This window comes from Spermophilus citellus (genome assembly GCF_964194105.1).
Source record: "Spermophilus citellus genome assembly, chromosome: 6".
In the NCBI taxonomy this organism is placed as follows: Eukaryota; Metazoa; Chordata; class Mammalia; order Rodentia; family Sciuridae; genus Spermophilus; species Spermophilus citellus.
The window spans coordinates 146,076,995-146,100,924 of NC_138187.1; positions in this window are offsets into that span (position 1 = coordinate 146,076,995).

A 23,930-nucleotide genomic window follows, 5' to 3' on the forward strand; every position below is an offset into this window, starting at 1 on the left:
TGACTATAAGGGACATAGATTTGTTTTCTCAAAGTGCTATAGATCTGAAGTCAAATATACCCATCCCTGAGGCAAAATCAACAAGCAGGTTTCAATTTCTTGGTGGAGGATTGATAGGGGAATCTATTTTCTTGCCTTTTCCAGCTTCTAGACACTGACTACCAATGTCTGTTGGAAGCTTGGTATTTCCATTTTCTACATCAGCTGTTGGTAACTCAGGTCAATGCCTCACATCATATCTCTCTGATCCACAGTTCTTCCTTTTTTCTTTTGCTTTTAAAGATCCATGTGATTGTATTGTCCACACCTAAGAAATGCAAAATTATATTCCCATCTAAGGTCTTTCTCCTTAGTCACATCTGTGGAAGTTCTTTTGCCAAGTAAATAAATGTTTTTCAGATACCAGGAATTAGAATGTAGGCATCCTTGGGGGTTATTATTTTACTTACTATAATGGGTGAACAGGAGAATCAGACTTTGAAAACAATGATCTAATAAGCCAGAAAAAAATTGAAATATAAACATACAAATAATTAAAACGAGAATACAATGAAAGAATTTAAAAATCTGAAGTAAGTAATATAAAAGATAACTATTGTATGATTAAAAATAGAGAAAGTAGAAATAAACTAGAAAGAAAACTGAAGGAGGAGGATCACAAGTTCAAAGTCAGCCTCACAACTAAAAGAGGGTCTAAGCAATTTAGCAAGACCTTGTCTCAAAATACAAAGTGCAAAGGGATGGGAATGTGACTCAGTGGTAAAGCACCCTTGGGTTCTATCTACAGAACCCCTCCCCAAATAGAGGGAAAGGAAAACAACTGATTAAATTTTAAAAAATAATAAAATTGTTAAAATGGATCAATAGATTTATATTATTAGACAAAATACTCCAAGAAAAATTAAAATCCAAAATTAGGACAAGATGGAAGTAAAAAAACAAAAACAAAACTTAGGGGGAAAGAAATGTAGTATGAACCAAAGCTGTTGCTTTAGAGAAGAATTCATCATTATTTTTTGTGACCAATAGCCCTAATCGCATGCAAGTTCAAAAACAAAAACAAAACCAGAGGTGTGGGTAACAAATGTGCCAATTTTATGAAGTTACTGTAACACAAACAAGAATAAAATTAGTAAAACACAAGAATATTTTACTTAAACTATTGCCTTAGGAATCTTAAATATTATATAACTTTTGGTAATCTTAAACATTATAAAATTCAATATAAATGGAATTTATACTAGGAATGTAGTAAAATATCCAAGAAAGAAAGAAAAGAGAAAGAAAACACATTCTGATTTATCACTTCAATCACCCTAAGAAAAGACAACAACAGAAACCTCATATGGTAAGCTTAACAAAAGACAGAAAAAATTTGGAAAACTTCAACACCTAAGTTTTATAAAAACACTTAGAAACTGATACTAAAACTGAACTGTCTTAACTAGATAAAATTGCACAGAAAAAAAAAATCTATCCATATCTTCTACTTACTAAGACAACTTTGGACATGCTTTCATCATTTACACTCACACACATACACATACACACATATGCACACACACATACACACACATACACACACACACAAAATAGAATTTTTGTAGTCATCACCATCACCAAAATAACTATTATATTTTATGCAGGGACAAGATTTAATAATTAATGTAATAATATAAAGAGATAAATTAAATGGATAATTGCAATGAAGTTATGAAAATGGAAGAGAAAATATTTTTTCTTTGCAGATATTATATTTTGTAAGGTAGGAACACTAACAATTTCATAGATGAACTATTTTCTCAGTCTTAAAAGAAAGAATCAAGAGCTAGCCTTGAAGATACAGCAAAAAGGGAAAACAGCAAAAGTCTAATTTTCAGGGTAAGTCAGAAAAGAATCTATGCAGAAGGATGTAGATTTGTAGCATAGAGGTGCTGTCTTCATGACTTTTAAAAAGGAGACCTTAGCACAGCTTCTAGCTTGAAGAGGAAGTTGTTACGGTCAATTATGCACCCCATAGATCAACTGAGAATGTGAGTGGCTGAGCTTAATGACTATTAACAGAATAATACATCTTTATCCTTTCAAAAGCCTGTGATCAGGGAAGTATAGGGACAACGTGACATAATTTCAAATAGGTTCTAAAGAAAATAAGAATTAAACATTTTTGATGAGACCATTGAGGTTTCATTATGTCTTTTTATATGTTTTGTACTTGCTAAGTTTAGGCACTTTTGGACACAAAGTTTTTTCCCTGCAAATAAAGTACTACATTTTATATATATATATATATATATATATATACATACATACATATACACACACACACACACACACACATACATACATACATACACACACACACACATACACACACATGTTTTTCTTATAACTTTAATGAAATTATGGTCATTTAATATTCCTACAGGAGACAGTTCCCAAAAGATCTCTCTTATAGATGTCATCCTCATAACCTTTTATATGAAAATGTGATATTGCTAAATATTAGATGTGATATAAGATGCTTGTTTTTTCGGTGTTAAGTTTTTTGAGTTCTTTATATATCTTGGAGATTGGTGCTCTATCTAACATGCGTGTGGCAAAAATTTGCTCTTAAAATGTAGACTTTCTGTTCACCTCATTATTTCTTTTGCTGAGAAGAAGCTTCTTAGTTTGAATCCATCTCATTTCTTGATTCTTGATTTTTATTTCTTGCATTTTAGGAGTCTTGTTAAAGACATGAAGAATATTTGGGCCTACTTTTTCCTCTATTAGGCATAGGGTCTCTGGTCTAATTCCTAGGTCCTTGACCCACTTTGAGTTGAGTTTTGTGCATAGTGTGAAAGATGGGTTTAGTTTCATTTTATTTTTTTTAATTGGATGTTCACAACATTACAAAGCTCTTGACAAATCATATTTCATACATTAGAATCAAGTGGGTTATGAACTCCCATTTTTACCCCAAATACAGATTGCAGAATCACATCGGTTACACATCACATTTTTACATACTGCCATATTAGTGACTGTTGTATTCTGCTACCTTTCCTATCCTCTACTATCCCCCCTCCCCTCCCCTCCCATCTTCTCTCTCTACCCCATCTACTGTAATTCATTTCCCTCCATGTTTGTTATCCCATTCCCCTCATAACCTCTTATATATAATTTTGTAAAACAATGAGGGTCTCCCTCCATTTCCATGTGATTTCCCTTTTTTTTTTCCCTTTCCCTCCCACCTCATGTCTCTGTTTAATGTTAACACCGAAAAAACAAACAACCCAGTCAATAAATGGACCAAGGAGCCGAACTGACTCTTCTCAGAAGATATACATTCGATTAACAAATGTATGAAAAAATGTTCAACATCTCTAGTAATTAGAGAGATGCAAATTAAAACTACTCTAAGATTTCATCTCACGCCATTCATCTCAGTCAGAAAGGCAGTTATCAACAAAACAAGCAAGAAAAATTGTTGGCGAGGATCTGGGGGAAAAGCTACACTCATACATTGCTGGTGGGACTGTAAATTGGTACAACTAATCTGGAAAGCAGTATAGTGATGCCCCAGAAAACTTGGAATGGAACCACTATTTGACCCATCTATCCCATTTCTTGGTCTATACCTAAAGGACTTAAAATCAGCATACCATAGTAACACAGCCACATCAATGTTCATAGCAGCTCAATTCACAATAGCTAAACTGTGGAAGCAACCTAAATGCCCTTCAACAGATGAATGGATAAAGAAACCGTGGTATATGTATGCAATGGAATATTGCTCAGCATTAAAAGAGAATAAAATCATGGCATTTGCAGGTAAATGGATGGAGTTGAAGAATACCATGCTAAATGAAGTAAGCCAATCCCCCCAAACCAAAGGCTGAATGCTTTCTCTGATACGCAGATGCTGATCCATAATGGCTGGGGGGGCATGAGAAAAATGGAGGAACTTTGGGCAAAGGGATAAGAAGGGAGGAGAGGGTTATGGGGGCAGGGAATGGTGGAATGAGATGAACATTATTACCCTAGATACATGTATGGCCGCACATATGGTCTATCACTACATCATGTACAATCAGAGAAATGAAAAGTTGTGCTGCAATTGTGTACAATGAAAATAAAAAAATAAAAAAAAGATGCTTGTAGGAGAACCAGTGAAAACTATCATAATTTTAAGGTAGCAGTGCATATTATGAGATTATAGCCTCTATAAAACCCATTTATATTCCTATTTCTTTCATTAATATATAATTTCTGAAAAATTATAGAATTACCAAAACACTTTCAGCATATTCTTCAAAGAACATCCCTTGTCTGATACAACAACTTGGTACTAAATTTTCCATTAATTAAAAAAATGAATTGAGAGCTTTATTCACAAGGGAAAGGATGTGGAAATTTTCCCTCAAAATTATTGTCACTTTTTCTTCATTTCCCATGATCAAATTTAATTTCTGTGGCTTTGCTCCTTTCCCCTTATGCATTATCATATAAAACATCATTATTCATTCTTTGGGAACACATTTTTCTTTTGTACATAAGCAGTATCTTTAATGGTGCATATTCCAGTTATCTGATGGGGAATATCTTGTATCTTTTTTTCAAATAAAAAAATGCACTTTCCTATAACCTTTACATGAAAGTTTTATCAAGGCTTCATAATCTCTATTTCCTTATTTACCACTTAATTTATGCTTACAATTAAGGGATATTTAACTTTTGTTTAATGTCAGCATGATATCTGCTCAAAACTTGGGAGCAACCAAGACACCTTTCAGCAGGTGAATGAATAAGTAAACTGTCATGCATCCAGACAATGAAATGTTATTCAGTGCTAAAGAACGATTAAGCCATTAAAAGACATGGAGGAAACCTAAATAGGTATTTCTGAGTGAAATTAAGCCAAGTGTAAAGACTATACACTGTATGATCCCAACCATATGAAATTTTGAAATCATCAAAATTACACAGGAAAAAAAGTGCTGGGGTTGCCACATATTAGGGATAGATGACTAGGTAGAGCACAGGAGATTTTTAGAATAATAAAAATACTACCACAATGCATTTGTTATTATATATCTCTCCAAACCCACAAAATGCACAACCTAATGCCAACTGTGAAATTTGAGTGATGATGCCATCTCAGTCTAAGTTCATTCTTCTGTAACAAAGGTACCCCTCTGCTGGGGGATCTTGACAGTGGTAGAAGCTACTACTCAGGTGTGCAAGGTCATGGATTACATGGAACATGGAAATTTTCTGTTCATTTTCTCAATTTTGCTGAACCTAAAAGTGCTCTAATAATAAAATTTTTGAAGAAAAGCTAAATGCACACACACAAACACAGCTTTACGCTCCAGCAATCACAACCATTGGTACATAAATATGTGCATTTATCCATGAAAACACATGTCCAAGAACAACATAGACAAATCTCTTGAGTATAATGATTTCTAAAAAGGCCAAAGAAAAAGGGTCCATGATGTGTGAATTTATTTCACACGTATGAAATTTAAATATCAAAATACTAATACATAAATGATAGAACATGTAACATTAACCTCAAAACACATCAGCTAAAAGGGAATATGAGTATTGTGGGGTGTCAGAGATACACTATGCCTTCATTTTTGTTGTGAAAATGAAGATATATAATATAGATAATTTGTCAAATTCAATCATTGTGCATTTTGATATATATTATTTATACCTCAATGACATGTCTGCATTAATTCTTGTATTTTGATCTTTCTAAGTTGACCTTGTTATTCACTTTAGCCAGTGAATGGGTGAGGACTTCACAGAAATTTTCAACGTATTTATTTGAATTACTTCAGTCTCTTATATTTCCATCCTCTTCAATGAGATAAGCATATATCACACAATTATCCTCAGACCTGAAATTGGAAGACATGTGGAACAAAATCTAGTCAAGTTCATCCTCTAAGCTGAACTGAGCTTGATAAGTCCCAGCCAATCCATAACCCCGTGAGAAAGTCATAAATACCTGTTGTCTTGAAGTAAACAAAAAACAAAGCAAAAAAAAAATCTGTATCATTATAACTCTGTTTAAGTCATGACTAAAAATTCAGTCTTGAGGTAGCATCTGATTTAAGGATTACTTCTAGAGAAAAAAAGCTAGTTTCATTTTTTCACTGAAGCATCATTACAGAGATTTAAGTGTGTAATAAAGGTCTTATTAAAATAGCCTGATCCCCTGCCTCATCTGCATCTCTATTTCTCAGAACATTCTCTCACTCTCCTACTCTAGAACTGTTTTTTCTCTGTGTAATTCAATTTTTTTCACCCTATTGAATGAGCCCTGCTCTGCCATACACACACACACACACCACCTTCATACTACACTATTTTTCACAATGCACTACCATAACTGCACTATTTTATAATACCCATTACTATTTTTCTTCTAAGGATCAGTCCATACAAATTGATAGTTCCTACTCTCATATTATTATCACAAATCTCTACCACAAAATTTTATAAGAGCTCCAAGATTGCGTAAACTAAGGAAAATGATTCTTAGAATTTTGCACAAAATAAAAGATAAGAATTCAACTCTCAACTGAAGACCTGGGAGCTGGAGTCTATATAGAGTTGAGAATATTCACATAGGAATAATTTTCTGCAAAATTCTTCTGTAGTTGTCTTCCTCCCTCACAAAATGATGGCTAACATTTGAAATGCAATCTCCAAAGAAACTATCCCTCCTTCAGCTTAAAAATTAAGTGTCATCTCTGAGATTCCATCTCACTCGAGTCAGAATGGCAATTATCAAGAAGACAAACAACAATAAATGTTGGCGAAGGAGTGGGGAAAAAAGGGCACTCATATATTGTTGGTGGGATTGCAAATTGATACAACCACTATGGAAAGCAGTATGGAGATCTCTCAGAAAACTTGGAATGGAACCACCATTTGACCTAGCTCTCCCACTCCAAAGGACTTGAAATTGGCATACTACACTGACACAGCCACATTAATATTTATAGCAGCTCAATTCACAATAGCTAAACTATGGAAACAAGCTAGGTATCCTTCAACAGATGAATGGATAAAGAAATTGTGGTATCTATAAATAATGGAATATTATTCAGCCTTAAAGAAGAATGAAATTATAGCATTTGCAAGTAAATGGATGGAGCTGGAGAATATCATGCTAAGCATAATAAGCCAATCCAAAAGAACCAAAGGTCATATGTTTTCTGTGATATGTAGATGTTAATTCACAATAAGAGGAGTGGGTGGAGAACAGAAGTACTTTGGATCAAACAGAGGGGACTGGAGGGAGTGGAGGGGGTACAAGGGTAGGAAGGATAGATAGTAGAATGAATTTGGAAATTATTACCCATCATGCATATATGATTACATGAGCTGTGTAAATCTACATCATGTACAACCAGAAGAATCAGAAGTCATACTCCGTTTATGTATGATGTGCCAAATGCATTCTACTGTCATGTATAACTAATTAGAACAAATTTAAAAATTTAAAAAGGAAAAAAAGAAAAAAGAAAAAAATTGAGTATTATCAGATATTTACCCGCTGTAACTGTTGGCAACCAGTTAATCACATCCTGAATAAATCTATCACAGTAGAGTTTCTGTTTTAGTGGTGAAGAAGATAAATTGAGTTTTTTTTTTTTTTTGGTACCAGGGATTGAACTCAAGGGCATCCAACCTCTGAGCCACATCCCCAGCCCTACTTTATAGTTTGTCTAGAAACAGGGTCTCACTGAGTTGCTTAGTGACTTCCCATTGCTGAAGCTGGTTTTGAACTCGCCATCCTCCTGTCCCAGCCTCTTGAGCCACTGGGATTAAAGGTGTGTGCTACCATGCCCAGACTATAAACTGATTTTAAACCAATAAAATAGGGGACTTTTAGAGGAAATAGCATAATTATCATTCATATTTAATTTTACTCTTCCAAACTCAAGCCATAATCACCAACCACTGATTTGGGCGTTCCACTCGCATTGGGTTAGAGTGGCAAGCTTAGAGCACACTGCACTTCACTGGGAAACTGACCTCTGTCTTTCCCTTTGATCATACCTTTCTGGTGCTCACTTAAAAAGTGACACATTCTTATTTTCCAGGTTTGCAGTAATGTCTACATGACATTATTGAGTCATGCTCTCTGTGTGTCAATAGATTTGTTCTGATTTATCCTTAATTACAGTTAGATACCTCAACTCCAAGAAATTATATGGCTCCTCATTATTGCAATGAAGCCTAAGAATGCTTGTTAATTACTATTCAATAAGCCAGCTTCAGCATACAGAACTTTTGTAGGTGGTAGTTCAATAATATGAGAAATTTTACATTACATCATTTCAGAGTAGGGGCTATGACAATTTATTGGTGTTTTCCCAGTTATGAAATTTAGTAAATTAACCTTTAACTTTGCAACCATCCTGCAAGTCCATAGTCATTCTCTCTTGGCCCTTGGCCTGTCAAAACGAAATACACAGCTATGTGCTCAGTGCTCAGAAGCTTACAGGACGAGAAATTGATAGCATTGGAGTGAAACAGGGCAACAGCTAGCACATGATTTTTTTTAATCTAATTAGTTAGAAGTTAATTCTGAGATGAACTCTTCCAGAATGATGAATGACAAAATATTTATCAAATTTAACAAAATATTATGTCAGAAGTGCTGGTGCTGCTAGAAATTTTGTATCTTTAATTATTTAAGACATTGTCAAAAACACATTGGAACACTTTTCAGATCTATAAAGATATCAGTTAATATTATTAATTATGTTTTAATTAGCTCCCTTTGACAGAAGCTGTTTACTTTCTTAATTGAAATTTGAATTGATTTTAAGAAAGAATGGTTATTTTCAGGACATAACTTATTTAATTACTTAGCAATTTTGACCAAGGCTTTCATTTCTCTGCCTTTAATTATATACCATGATATTACCCTATTGCTTCAGTTAGAATGTAGTCACAATGTGTCCTTCAAAATCTCAACTGGTGGAGGCTCAAGGCTCTGCATGGCAATGGAAGATGTTCAGGAACCTCTATTAGGCTGGTATGTCATTTGGGTGCTGCCCTTTCAAGTGGTGAAGGCAATTCTCATTAGACTATGTTATTTCTCACAATGGAGTTGTTATGAAGCAGCAAGACTGATCCCTTCCATTCTTTGGTTTCCTGTCTCACAATGTGAGCTCTCCCTGTTCCTTATACAACTGTCATTATGCCATGTGCTATGTGGTGACCCAGATGAAAAGCTCTCATCAGAGGCTGAATCAATGGAGTTTTTCAATTTTAGATATTCAGTCTCCAAAATTGTGAACTAAATAAACCTCTTTTCTTTAAACATTACCTACCCTCACGTGTTGTATTTATAGCAATGGAAAGGTACTAATAAAATATCCTTATTTTTAAAAATAGACAATCATTTAAAAAAGTTTACTATATAAATCTCATGTAACATTTGGAATAGTCAATATTCTTTGAGTAATTTATTTGAGTATTAAATAAGAAAGGAAGACTAGAAGTATAAATGATAATTTCTGACATAAGGAAAACTTTTCCAAACATCCATGCTGCCTATAGGAATAATATTTTTTTTAAAGTTGCTTCAAGGAAGATATATTAAATGAGCAAAGTATGTATATATGGGGAAATAAATTGAGATAGATGTTTTAGTCTGGCTGAGTTAGAAAATATATTATGAAGAGAAACAAAAGAAATATCATGGAAAATAGGGTTGTGGAAATGTGCATGTGTGTGAAAATGGGTTTAGTAGAAAGAGATTAGAATGTCAAAGAACTTTATCATAAGTAGATATTACTTAGCAGTTTAGCTGGACATATTTAAACAAAAGATTAAAATGAAGATTGATTTAATATAAATGAAATTGCACATTAAATTTAAGAAAGTTCAGGAACACATTTCATAATATTTCTAATGAACTATTTATCTCCATGTTGATGAGATAAATCTCTAAAACAGAAGATATCAAATGAATGTCAACATTCTTTTTTTCTACCGGAGTTATATAACCTACATATACCTAGAATTTAAATTTGTGGAAGTTTCCCATTGGAAGTAAAGGTTATCTAAGCTGAGGAAAGAAATAAAATTTTATATGCCGATTTCAATATTATTTTCAATATTTATAAATTATTCAAATTACCTACTAGGGAAAAGAAACTATGCAAAAATTAATAATAGGAAAACATTTTTCTGTGAAGATTTTCAATGTACATGCATACACCATGCACATAAATGCTACTGTAAGCTTATGAAATTATGATAACTGTACAGTGTGTGATCAATTATTTTGTGAAAATAAGACAAATTTCTTTGCTATCTGTTTAACTTGCTAGAATATATTTCACTAAACCACATTTATAGTATAAAACAGGTCTATAAAGAGAGTCTAGGATATGTTTTAAGGTCATGTTAAGCATTGCAATGTGGTGCTAACCTTTTACACAGATGGAATGAAGTCTCAGTCTGCCATTTCAGCACCTGCCCTTCAGGGTGTTTATAGCTGATATTTTAAGCATATAGTAAATGCAGAAAGGAAATTTCATACTGCATAACCAACAAATATGTGTAAAAATTCAACTCTGTAACTAAAATCCCATTACATATCTATTTAATCTTATTTTGAAGGAAATGCTATTTTTTCCTTCTATAGCAATAAAATGCTACATTTAAAACCAATCTGTGCATAACTCACTGACATGGATTAAAACTCTAACTCATGTGGCATTTTTAGCAGACTGTATAAAATGGAAATGTCACCTTTTCTTTTGGGTGAAAGTATTTTGGCTTTTCCTAGAGTAAAATATACAGAGTTTAACATTAGCTTTAAAAAGAAAAATTCTATGTTAACCTAGAAGTTCACCAAAATGTTAAGAGGGCAAAACTATTACTAAATAACAGGATGTCTATGGATATATCCTTAGCCAGAGGTGATAATTCTATATCACTTTTCCTTTATATTTCTTTGAAATATTTTTGGTAATCCACCCTCCCCACACACGCACCAAATTGAATTACTCTCCAAAACTCTCTATGAAAATGCTAAAACTACATCATGGATCCATTCATCATTTTTGGGGGGTGTCATTTTGAAAACTGAAGATATATAATTCCTGAATATATCAAATCTACTGACATGGCCACAATAAGTTACCCTTAATGTGACAGAAACCATAGTGTTCTCACACTTTCTCTATGAACTTTCCTAAACTGATAAGATGATTCCTTTTGGCCTTGAAACCTCTACCTGGTTTTACTGATTTGTGGGTTGAAATAGTATTGAATTTTAGGATATATGACATGTGATCATATCCATTATATGATTTCTTGCTCAATAGAGTGAGGAAGAAAACATGTTGAAAATAAAGAAAACAATTGGGACAATCACACTAGCCATTTTTGTCTTTATATAGAAACCTGCAATGCTTAACCACAATGAATGACTTCAGCATAAAACTGTAGGCTCAAGTTAGAGCTAGAGTGCTATCAAAGTCTGATTACTGTAACCTCTTTTTATCCTTTGTGAAAACATTGTTTATTTACTTTTTTAGAAACATAAAGCACTCTCTCTCTTTTATATTTTTTTTCCCAGAAAAATCTCTACTTTAATAAGATCAAATAGTTTGGACTGTGATTTATTAGAAATTTAATAGATTCAAATTCTATTGTACTTTTAATGTTATACAATGATAAACTTGATTTTGATGGACACTGAATTATAAATAAAGGAAATCTAAAAGTAGAACAGGAGATCTAATTATTTGTTGGTGAGTTTAAGTATCTGGTCATTTGCCTGGCATACTGCTAGTTACTATTCAATCTCCTAGAATTCTTCCCTGGGTAACATTCAAAAAAAATTCTAGATGTTTGTGATATTTTAATGAAAAATTATAATAAATTTGGAACTCAAAAATTATTGAGAATAAATGATGTACTGATTATTGGAAATATAGGGCTGAAGGAAAAAGAAATAATTCCTTCATAGGAAAGAGAATTAGTGGGATGGCAAATGTAAAAATATCTGTAAGAAGGTCACAACCAGGAAATTGTATGCTAAAATTGAAAGAGAATAGAGTGGCCCACTTTATTAGGAAATTCAATTTATTCCACTCAAAATTTAGATGCCAGTTATTAGGCTAATTGTCACAGATAAGTGGGCTTTCTTTAGTCTTTAAATTATTTTTTTTATTTTTTGAGAATAAGGGTTATACAAATGATATTTGAATGAATTATTCAATTCATAATGGTAAGCCCTGATTTCACTCAGTAGAGCTTCCCTGGTGCCTAGCAAACCATCTAGTAATAAATTAATAAATAAATGTTTGAACAATTAGATGAATGGCTGAGTTACTAACTATAGAAACTTGGAAGTGAGGCCATTAATTCTACCTTCAGAAAAATAAGGAAGTTTTCAGTATTATTATATAAAAAAAACTGTAGTCACTCAAACTGATTTGAAATGCAGCACATACTATTGATTCAATTTTGTACCTGGATACCACCTGAATATTTTTTCTACCTTTAAGTTACCAAGACACAGCAAATAGAACCCTGAATTTAGAGTGAAAAGATTGGAAATATAAAGAAAAGAACATATGAAAGTTTTAAAAACTTAGTTTAGATAAAAGATTCTAACAAATATTGAAGTTTGGGTAGATAATATCTTAAGCAGTAAACTCAACAAATAGCTTAATATGAAGAGTCTGTTGTTTTTGTTTTATCAAATATGTATATATTTGACATATAATTTACATATATGCTAGTATCTTTGTAGTATAATAATAAGTTGAATTTATACAATTATTTTGAAATAATTCAGTATTGTATTAGGAACTGAATCAATAAAACATATGAATATAGAAAAATAAGAAAGGGTTAATTATATTTAGATTGCATGATCTGAGGTGGGAAGGTCACAGAAACCAGGAGTCACTCAGTTCAAGAAAGTAGAAGCCACAGAACAAGAGGGACACATGTTTTGTCCCTATTCCAAGGCTGAAGGCCTAGAAGTGCTCTAGAGAGTTGCAAGGGTGTGTTTGCAAAAAAAGGCTGAAGATCTGGAGTGTGAAGTCTGCAGGGCACAGGAGCAACAAAAGAACATGCACACTTAAGAAAATTAAACTTTTGCAAAAGGCTGAGATTCCCCCTTTTCTGCACTTTGATCCATCTTGGTCCCAGTCTATTGAACAGCTTTGCTCACCCAGTTCACAGACTCACCTGCCAATCTTCTATGGAAACACTCTTATAGACACACCAGAGTGTGCTTTACCAATTTTATAAGTACTGGTTAATGCAATCAACATTACAACCTGGATTAAACATCATCACAAATATCACTTCTAGGACTAAAAATAACTATGTGGTATTCCAGGATTTAAAACCAAACATCTGATACCAATTATATATATATATATATATATATATATATATATATATATATATATATATATATATATATAAAATAATTACACATGCTATTATATAATTTATTCTCTTAAATTGAAGGGAAAATGATCTTTTTTTATACCAGGAATTAAACCCAGGACCACTTTACCACTGAGCATATTGCAGCCCTTTATTTTTTATTGTGAGAAAAAGACTAAATTGCTTAGGACTAGCTAAATTGCTGAAGCTGATCTTAAACTTTCAATGCTCCTGCCTCAAACTCCTGAATTGCTGGGATTACAGGCATGCTCCATGGCACCCATCAGTGCAGTTATAATAGGTTAAAAAGTACCTTAATTTTATAAATAATCAGAAATTAATATAGATATTATATGTAGCAACATTAAAAATATTGAGACTATTATTATATAAAGTTGCTTGTGCACACATATATACTTCATTCAAATATAAATTAAAAGTCTAAGAGCTGGGGATGTGATCAGTGGTAGAGCACTTGCCTAGCTTCTGTGAGGCCCTGGGTTTAATCCACAGCACTGTGTATACACACACAAAAAGGGTGTGGATAAAATTAAGAATAGCAGCATGTAACCAACTTCAGAATAGTGAGGATACTATAGCTTTCAGTCACCATCTAATTTTTCTTAAGTAATCATCTTGTATACTCTCATGCATAGTATAAAAATATAATTCTCCTTTCCAGGCCTTGACCTAATTGTAATAATCCTGGTCCTAATGGCTATAAAAGTTTAAAAGGATTGCTCTGTGGGACATGGGTAGAAGATACCTGAGAGATTTCCCTGAAACAGAAAAAATAAAGTAATATTCCTATGCTCAATACTAAAAATTCAACATGCCATTTTAATAGCACTTAAAAGGAATTCTCCTAATTAGAATATACAGTATTAAAAAGTAGAAAATGAAAAAGCATTGTAAATATGATTCAAATTAATAGGAAATGTGTTCATTTTGAAGTAGTGATTAATAAAAACATTTCATTATTTGATATAATTGAGTAAGTATATAACATGTTATCTACTAAATAAAATTTTAGATTATTAAACAAAATATCTTAAATAAAATGAAGCAAAATAAATTTTAAAACCTATGAAAAAATCAAAGTACAGAATAGTAGAAAAACACATATATTTATACACACACACACACACACACATACACACACATACATGTAATATATACTGTTCACATACATGTAAATCATACCCTTATATAAAGATTTCTAAAATCATTAAAAATATGAATAAGCCTATGATAATGATAAAAATGTATGAATATATTATTCATACACACAGATGTCACAGTCTAATAAGAACTCCAAAAGTAGCTACATCTATTAACGAAATCAATTAACAAATATTATGGCTGTTTTTTCCATATATTCATAAAATTAAAATATTATAAATATGAATAAGTTTATTTTATTTGGTGGAGGATCCTGATAATTGAATCCAGGGGCATTCTACCACTGAGCTACATCCATAACCCTTTTCATTTCTTATTTTGAGAAAGGCTTTTCCTAAATTGACCAGGCTGGCCTTGACCTTGCAATCCTCCTATCTCATTCTCAAGAGGTGCTGGGATCATAGGGGTGCACCACTGCATCAGGTTTGATAAAGTACTTCTCACAATTGGCTAGTCACTGTCAATTAAGGTTACACAAAGTATAATTATAAATAATTACACATAATTATAAAAACTTTTTAAAATATTTTTAAGAAATTAATAGTAATCATTGTATATATAACCTCTTTATTCCTGTTTCATTTTATTATATCAATATTGAGAAATGTTAAATAATGATTCAGATAATAAGTGTGTTATACATATTATACAACATTAATAAAAAACAAAGAATTATTCAACATACATAATATTACATGGAAATAATCATTTTAGTATAAATGACTTACATAATTATTTAAAATATTTTAATATGTAAATTAAATAAAATTTCATATATATATGTTTAAAGGGAAAAGAGGAATAGGAAGAAGAGAAAAAAAAACAGAAAATAATATATTTATGGGAAAGAAACTGAGACAATACTCAGTGGAGATTTTCATCGCTCAAGATAATCTTTTTCATAAACACTTCTATGTAGAGCTGAATCATTCTTATATTTTAGCAATTTTAAATTGTGATATATTAGTTTATGGTGTCACATGATTATATGGATAGAGTCACTTTTTGTGTGTGTGTGTGTGGTGCTGGGGATTGAACTCAGGGCCTTGTGCATGTGAAACAGGCACTCTAACAACTGAGTTATATCCCAGGCCCCAGACTTTACTATTTTCCTAGAACAAATAAATGGGTTTATATGTAACTCCAAGCATATATAAGTAAGTTGTATAGATGAAATACTTACAGCTCTTTTATTTATTTTTGGTGTACCTTAATAAAGCAGTTTAAGAAAAAAACATTTACAATTTTATTGAGCATTAAGCCTTAAAGCAAAGAAAGGTGTATTTTAGGTTTAGCAGGAAGATTGGTTCTCCAAGAGAGCTGGCTCAGAAAAGAGTCCTTGGATATGCTAGTACCTGATATACAGTTTTTGTTCTTATTGTTCTCAAACATTTCTTAATTTTTTTTAACTAAGAGTAAACCATTGCTCTGACAGTAGAAAAGAGCAAGATAAATAGGAGAAGAAAGTGCCAAATTCCACCTATTAGGCCGCGGCGCCTAGACCTCTTAGAAGGTGTGTAAGGTACATTGAAGGGAAGTCGGATGTGTCCTCATTTGTGGGTTAGCAGGAAAAGAGCCAGATTAAAGAAATTTAACAAGGAAATGTACCAAAATATATAAGATGACTATATCTGTATGGTGATATGATGGGTCTCATTTCTTTTTTTAAATTATTGCACTTTAATTATATGTAACAGATTCATTATGCCATATTTGTATGTGCACATAACAATTTGATCCATCTCATCCCCAGTACCTTCCCTTTCTCTCCCCTTCTCTCCCCATACTCTACTTACTCTACCTTCTATTATTGCTTCGATTATTTTAATTACTGCATTATAATTACATATGTGAGAGTTAATTTTGTATATTCATATATGGTACATGAGCAGAGCATAGAAGAAAGAACAATGGATGAATTCCTTTCTTATTTGCATTTTTTTTCTCCAAGTGAAAAGAAACGGGACATGTTAATCCAATGTATTCAAAGCCCACATGATAATTCATAAACATTACTGAATATAACATTAGGAATTTCTTACTGTTTACATTTTCCAAGCACCATTTTCACAGAATAATATAAGGTAAATTAAATTGAAAAGCTTACATGATTTTAGTTTGATTAATTCAGATAAGGGCATTGCATTCAACATAAGCATTGTCAGCCCAGAAGAAAGAGTCATTTTTTTTTCCCTCTTATAAATAGAGCGTAGAAAGAGTTTTTATTCACTGGGAAAGTCTATGAATACAAGTATTACAACTAAGAGTGGGACAAGTGATTGACAATAGTTCAGTAAGTTCAACATTCTTTTGCTTTATATTCAAGATGTACTGCCTGTAGAATAAATTAGTCTCAAACCTTTGAGATTTTGTCCTTGTCCTTTAAAGAAATAGCATTTGTGATATTTATTCCTTGACTTGTCTGCCTAAGTGAGAGTCATGATAATTAAGGCACAGTAAGTTATTGCTTTAGTATAGGCTCCTATTTATTCTTTTGTAGATCTTTAAAACAGAAATAAAGAAAAGGAATAAATTGATATTTTATATAATTTCATAAACTAAAGAAATCATTGGTAAATGTATATTTGACAGAAAACTCAACTTCCTTTTTAAGAATACTATAATAATTAGTCCTGTGCTAGAAATAAATGATTTTAAAAATCCTGAAGAGACACTAATGCATTTATCATTGCACTTAGGAAATTTCTTCAACACTTTTTATCACCTGTCTCTCTCATAATAACATCTAAGGTAACCCAGATAGGAGGCCAAATTTATATCTTTATTAGCAATACATCTATAGTACATATAAGTGTTTTAAATTTATGTTTGTTATTTAAATTAATAAGGATAATAAAGCAGACTTGAATATTATAAAGTTGAAAAATAACTAGGAAAAGACAATGGCAATATAATAATTTAAATATAGTGAAAGTTCTTAGGACACTAATAAGTAGTAACAACCTGCTTTAGTCTGGATTGATTAATCCTTTTGGATATGAGTGATGGAAGTTGCTGTGGTTTGGATATGAGGTGTCCCCAGAAAGCTCACATGTGAGATGATGCAAGGAGGTTCAGAGAAGAAATGATTGTGTTGTGAGAGCCTTAACCTAAGCAATGAATTAATGCCCTGGTAGGGATTAACTGATAACTGAAGACTGGTAGGATGTAGCTGGAGGAGGTTGAACACTTCGGGCATGACTTTGGGGTAAATTATTGTGTTTCTGGCAAGTGGAGTCTTTCTCTGCTTCCCTCTGCCACATTCTTCTACCATGATGTTCTACATCAACTTGAGCCCAGAGGAATGGAGCCAGCCTTCAATGGACTAAGACCTCTGAAACCGCGAGCCGTCTAAGAACACAGCCCTCCTCTACAGATGTTCTGGTTGGGTCCTTTTAGTCACAGCAGTGAAAAAGCTGACTAAAACAGAAGTTAACTTTAATTCTCACTTATTGGTGTTTCCATCTATTGTAATGAAAAAGAAATATTATTCCAAGAGGTCAAAGAGAAAATACTTCTACATCCAAAGGGGTTAAGTCACTAATATTTCTTTTGGACAGCTGCAGGGTAAGAAATGAAGTAAATGTGTCTACATTCATACATACATTTTGACCGCCTTGTAATGAGAAAACTAACTCAGAACTCAAGATTTCCTTTGGAAAGTAACTATATGGATTTATTATCTCTGGGGCAATATCAAAGCAGGTTCCCAAAGTGAACATTTCTTCCCTGTGATAATAGCTGCTTTATATTGAGAATGAATCATTGTTCCAATTAGTACAGAGAATGAACACTGGACTCCTGGGTGAGAAGAGGTGCCAATGTGCTCTTTTAGCAGTAGAAGAAATTTTACAGCTTGAGTATTCAAGAAAATGACACTAATCAAAGTATTCCCTTCATTGATCCACATTTTTCTGATATAATTGAATGTGTTGACGAATGTTCAGACAATATCAATAGCAAAGGAAGATGATTAGCATGTGTGTTAATGAAGCCCAAGCTAATTGCTTTGGAATGAAAAATTCAGATATTTGGATATCAATATTTTCAGAGTCTAAAACGAAGGAAGGCATTCAGATAAAGTTAAAATGTTTAAGAACAACCCTGATTCTTTTCATGACCTCAGGTTTTTGAAGATTAAATTTATAAAAATGGAAGGGAAAATGAGTGGAGAAATTTCAGCTCAGTGAAAAGAAGGTCATAACCAAACAAGTCAGAAAAAGTAAATCTGCCATATAGGGTGACATTTGGTTAAACTGTCATATATGGTTAATTTTCACAGATTTTCACCAGTCTGCCTGAGTATGTGGATCAAGGTTTGATGTGAATCAACCAAATTCTGAGCATGGGGCCATGTAGAAGAATCTGGCCTCCTTTTCAACTGGTCAGTGAGAAGCAGTTTGCTGCATATCACTTTGGTTGCCTCCTCAAAGATCATTTTCAACTTCTCCCTCCTTTGGGAAAACTTATGGAATCTGAAATATAACTAGATATACCTGCATTATTCCTAACTGGTAATCATGAAATCCAATCAGCTAAAGATTAATCAACCCTACATTTTTTAATCTTTAAATTCTAAAATCTTTAATATTTTGAAACTCAACTAAACATACCTTATTTAAAAGCCCACTGGTAATGTTACAAGAATGTGTTCTCATGGCACAGGCTTTTGTGTCCAAGATTTGTTGAAGAAAATGTACATTTATCCACAAAAGGGATACATGAACTGCAAAGCAAATCAAAGAAATGACTGATTAAAATAACAAAAGTAATATAGAATGCTAGATAAATTTTTCTTAAAATCTTGAAGAATAATTCTTGTCAAAGTCACCAACTACCTTTATATTTCCAAAGAAGGAGTCCTCAAGTCAAACTTTAAAACCTTTCTAGAGGGGCTGGGATGTGGCTCAAGCGGTAGCGTGCTTCGCCTGGTATGTGTGCGACTGGGGTTTGATCCTCAGTACCACATACAAACAAAGATGTTGTGTCCGCCAAAAACTAAAAAAAATAAATATTAAAAAATTATCTCTCTCTCTCTCTCTCTCTCTCTCAAAAAAAAAAATTAATAAATAAAATAAATAAATAAATAAACCTTTCTAGAGTTGACTTCCTCCTATTTGCCTCAGATTGTTACACATCCTGCACTCAAGGATGTGGACTTGGTAATCTCTTTTTCTAATACATATTCAGTAAACTTTGGGCTATAATCTATTGATATCAGTTTAAATGCAAGCTCTTCTCAAACAGAACCTGACTGCTATGTCATTTCATCGAGTGCTCTACTTTTAACCCATAACTTATATCATCAGAAAGAATTAATAATCTTACCTCATTTGTCTTTTTGCCCTATTCTACATTTTCTTCAAAAAGTGCTTTTAGTATTTATTTCACACATAATTTTAAGCTTCATGAAATCAAGATCTTTATCTTGTTCATTTTATTAGTATATAGGGAAGCCATTGATTTGTGAATTTTGGTTTTATAACCAGTAGTTTAACATTTTTTACTTGGGAAACAATAAGGAATATGTTCCAGTTATGATATAACAAATATAAGTTAGGTTGATGATAAGTCTTTTATAAATGAGTCATTTATAAAATAATCATTATAAATGATTTGATAAACAAAATAAACCATATTTTAGAGAACAATAAGGGAATTTCAATTTATATGATTATAAGATTAATTATATGATTTTGTTTTCAATATGGTAGTATAAGAAATGATAAAATCATTGTGCTAGAGTGACATCATACTTTATAGCTATTAGAGAAAAAGAAAAAATAGAGTATATTTGATGTAATTTATCATGAAGACACTGATGGGTGTTAGAAATGGTTGGGGAGGATGTACTTCAAAAAAAATGATGTAAGAGATTTCCTAATGGATTAGACACATCTACTTGATATCCTTGTATAAATTGTCAAGTTCACTTTATGCTGCCAGTCAAGTCTTAATTATTCATGTTATTAGAGGAATACATAAGCACACAAAGGCAAACTTTAATGTGGTTGTAGATAAAGGGATATCTGATGCACAAAAAAGCAAAGAAAGTAAAAACAGCTTTCAATGAGTCATGAAGCAGAGATAATAAACCTCTCATATAGGAAAGACAGTTGAAGAAATTCTCTCTTCCCTTTTTATCATTTAGATTGGAATAATCAGAAGTTGATGGACTTAGATATTCTAATAGCTACATTTTAAATCACAAAATATAATTGAACACTACTTTGTGCCAGGCCTAACCATTAGTGAGAAAATGGTCTACAGCCTTCACTTTTGCATTACAGTCCAGTGAGTGAAAGAAACAATTAGGTAATTACTCAAATAATTGCTAGGATCATCAAGAGATATTTCTGACTAATGAGTTGAGAAGAATATATATTTATTTTAACAAGTACTTTAAAATTTGCTTCATATGTTCATTATTTAAATTTTTCACACACATAAACCAATTAATATTCAATAAGGTCATTCTGGGTGAAGTGATTATATTAATTAAAAAGAAGATGACAGGAAACAAAAGTCAAATTTATCTCAAGAACAGCTGGTAAATTAATTTTATAAGAGAACAAAAACTTCAATGAAATTATATGTACTTTTTTTCAACTTATTTATGGAAGTGGTGACAGACACATTATTTTTATTCTCTTTGAATTGTATATCAATGTGGGTGTTTTGTGAAAAGTCTTTTCAGATTGCTTTTTGGTTTAATTTTAGATAGTCAAGTTTCTAAGGAAAGTGCTGAGATCAGCAACTCCTTATGTATTCTTAAAGATATTCTAGGATATTTACCACTTATTAAATGATTAGAACATATGAATGCAATTAGACTTTTTTTTACTGTGAAGAATGGAATTTATTATTAAAATAATCACTGATTTTATATATATTATATATATATATATATATATATATATATATATATATATATATAATCAGCCTGAATGGTATACAGAAATTTTAATTCTCTGTATATTATATTACAAACATAGAATATTAATTACATTTCCCAAATAAGAAGTTACTTCTGTTTTACTTGAGTGTCCTTATTAGCATTAAAGCATATTCTAGTATATTTCATACTTAAAACAAATAATTATCCTTGATTCTCTGCCTCCTCAGGCAGCAATAGGTATAATCAAATTCCAGTACCTGGAGACAAAGCTTATGAACAATAAGGGAAACATAAACTGTTACTTGATGAAAAATTTGGTACAAAAAAAAAGGATTTTTCAATCTTGATTCAAATTGATTACTTCATATTATTGCTTTTAACATTAATTCATTATAGTCTAAACAATGGTCATCGAAATGTAGTATTAAAAACTGCTGAAATGGTAATAACACTGTGTGGTGTGTACACAGATGTGTACACGTTGTCCATCTGTGTGCTTTCTGCAATTTTCAGTATGTAAGCTACACTTCAATGAATGGGTTATTTAATTTAATTTTTCACTTTTTATTTTTATTGGTGCATTATAATTCTATAGAATAGTGGGATTTATTGTGCTTTTCTTTTACAAATGAGAAATCAATAAAGTTTCAAATATATTTAAGAATATGAAGGAAAAACTAAGAATGAATGTTTCATCAATTGAAATCAAGTGAATAAATTGAGAGGAAATATATAAAATGTATGTATGTCCATAATAAAAAGAATTAATGGAAAATGTCTAAATTTATGTGGTTTATTTTTCTATGAAATATGGTTGCAAATGTAACTATTAGAAAAATATAAATCTTTCTAGTTATGCTTATAATAAAATCTCAAAAAGAAAAAGACTTTTCAGATTGGCTGCACCAATTTGCAGTCCCACCAGCAATGGATGAATGGGACTTTTCCCCCACATCCTCGCCAACACTTACTGTTGTTTGTATTCTTGATAGCTGCCATTCTGACTGCAGTGAGATAAACCTTAGAATAGTTTTGATTTGCATTTCTCTAATTGCTAGAGATGTTGAACATTTTTTCATATGTTTTTGATTGATTGTATATCCTCTTCTGAGAAGGTCTGTTTAGTTCTTTGGCCCATTTATTGATTGGGTTATTTGTGGTGATTTTGTGTGTGTGTGTGTGTGTGTGTGTGTGTGTTAAGGTTTATATATCTTAGAAATTAGTGCTCTATCTGGTGTGCTTGTGGAAAAGATTTGCTCACATTCTTCAGGCTCTCTATTGACCTCACTGATTGTTTCTTTTGCGGAGAAGAAGCTATCCCACTCCTCAGTTTATACCCAAAGGACTTAAAAGCAGCATACTACAGGAACACAGCCATATCAATGTTTATAGCAGTTCAATTCACAATAGCTAAATTGTGAAACCAGCCCAGATACCCTTCAGTAGATGAATGGTTAGGGAAATTTTGGTATATAAACACAATGGAAAATTGCTCAGTATTAAAAGAGAATAAAATCTTGGCAATTGCAGGTAAATGGATGGAGTTGAAGAATAAAATGCTAAATGAATCAAATCGATCCAAAAAAAAGACAAAGACCAAATGTCTTATTTGATATGAGGATACTGACTCAAGATGGTGCTGGGGAGAGCATGGGATGAGTAGAGGAACTTTAGATAGAGCAAAGGGGCAGGAGAGGAAAGGAGGGGGCAAAGGGATAGGGATGGTGGTGGAATGAGTTAGACATCATTACCTTAAGTACATGTATGAAGACATGAATGGTGTGAAAATTTGTGTACAATCAGTGACTTGAAAAATTGTGCTCTATGTGTATAATATGAAATGAATTACATTCTGCCATCATGTATAACAAATTAGAATAAATACATATTTTTTAAAAAAGAGAAAAAGTCTATGATGGGAGTTATTATAGAGGATACAGAGGGGGAAAGCATAACACATAATAAATGACTTATCATATCCAAGAGTGTGGATATTAGTTAAATTCACATAAAGAAAAATTATCACATTTATTGAAACAATAAACTATAAGGTATCAGAGATGTTCAAATGTATTACAAGAAACTACTTTTATCAATCATTGTAAAGACATTTAAAAGCCTTGTAGTAGGCCAAATAATGGCCATTCAGGGCTTAATCCCTAGAATCTATAGTATTATATTATAAAGAAAGATATTTTTGCAGATGTCTTTAAATTGTGGATGTTAGAATGAGGAGATTATACTAAATTATCCCTGTGGGTAGTGAATCAAATCATGGTAGTAATCATAAATCATAAGATAAATGCAAGGGGTTGATGCACAAGATAGAAGCAGAGGAAACCTGACCATATAGCAGGATTGGATGTATACCTGCAGGTGAGGACTCCTAGTAGCTACAGGCACT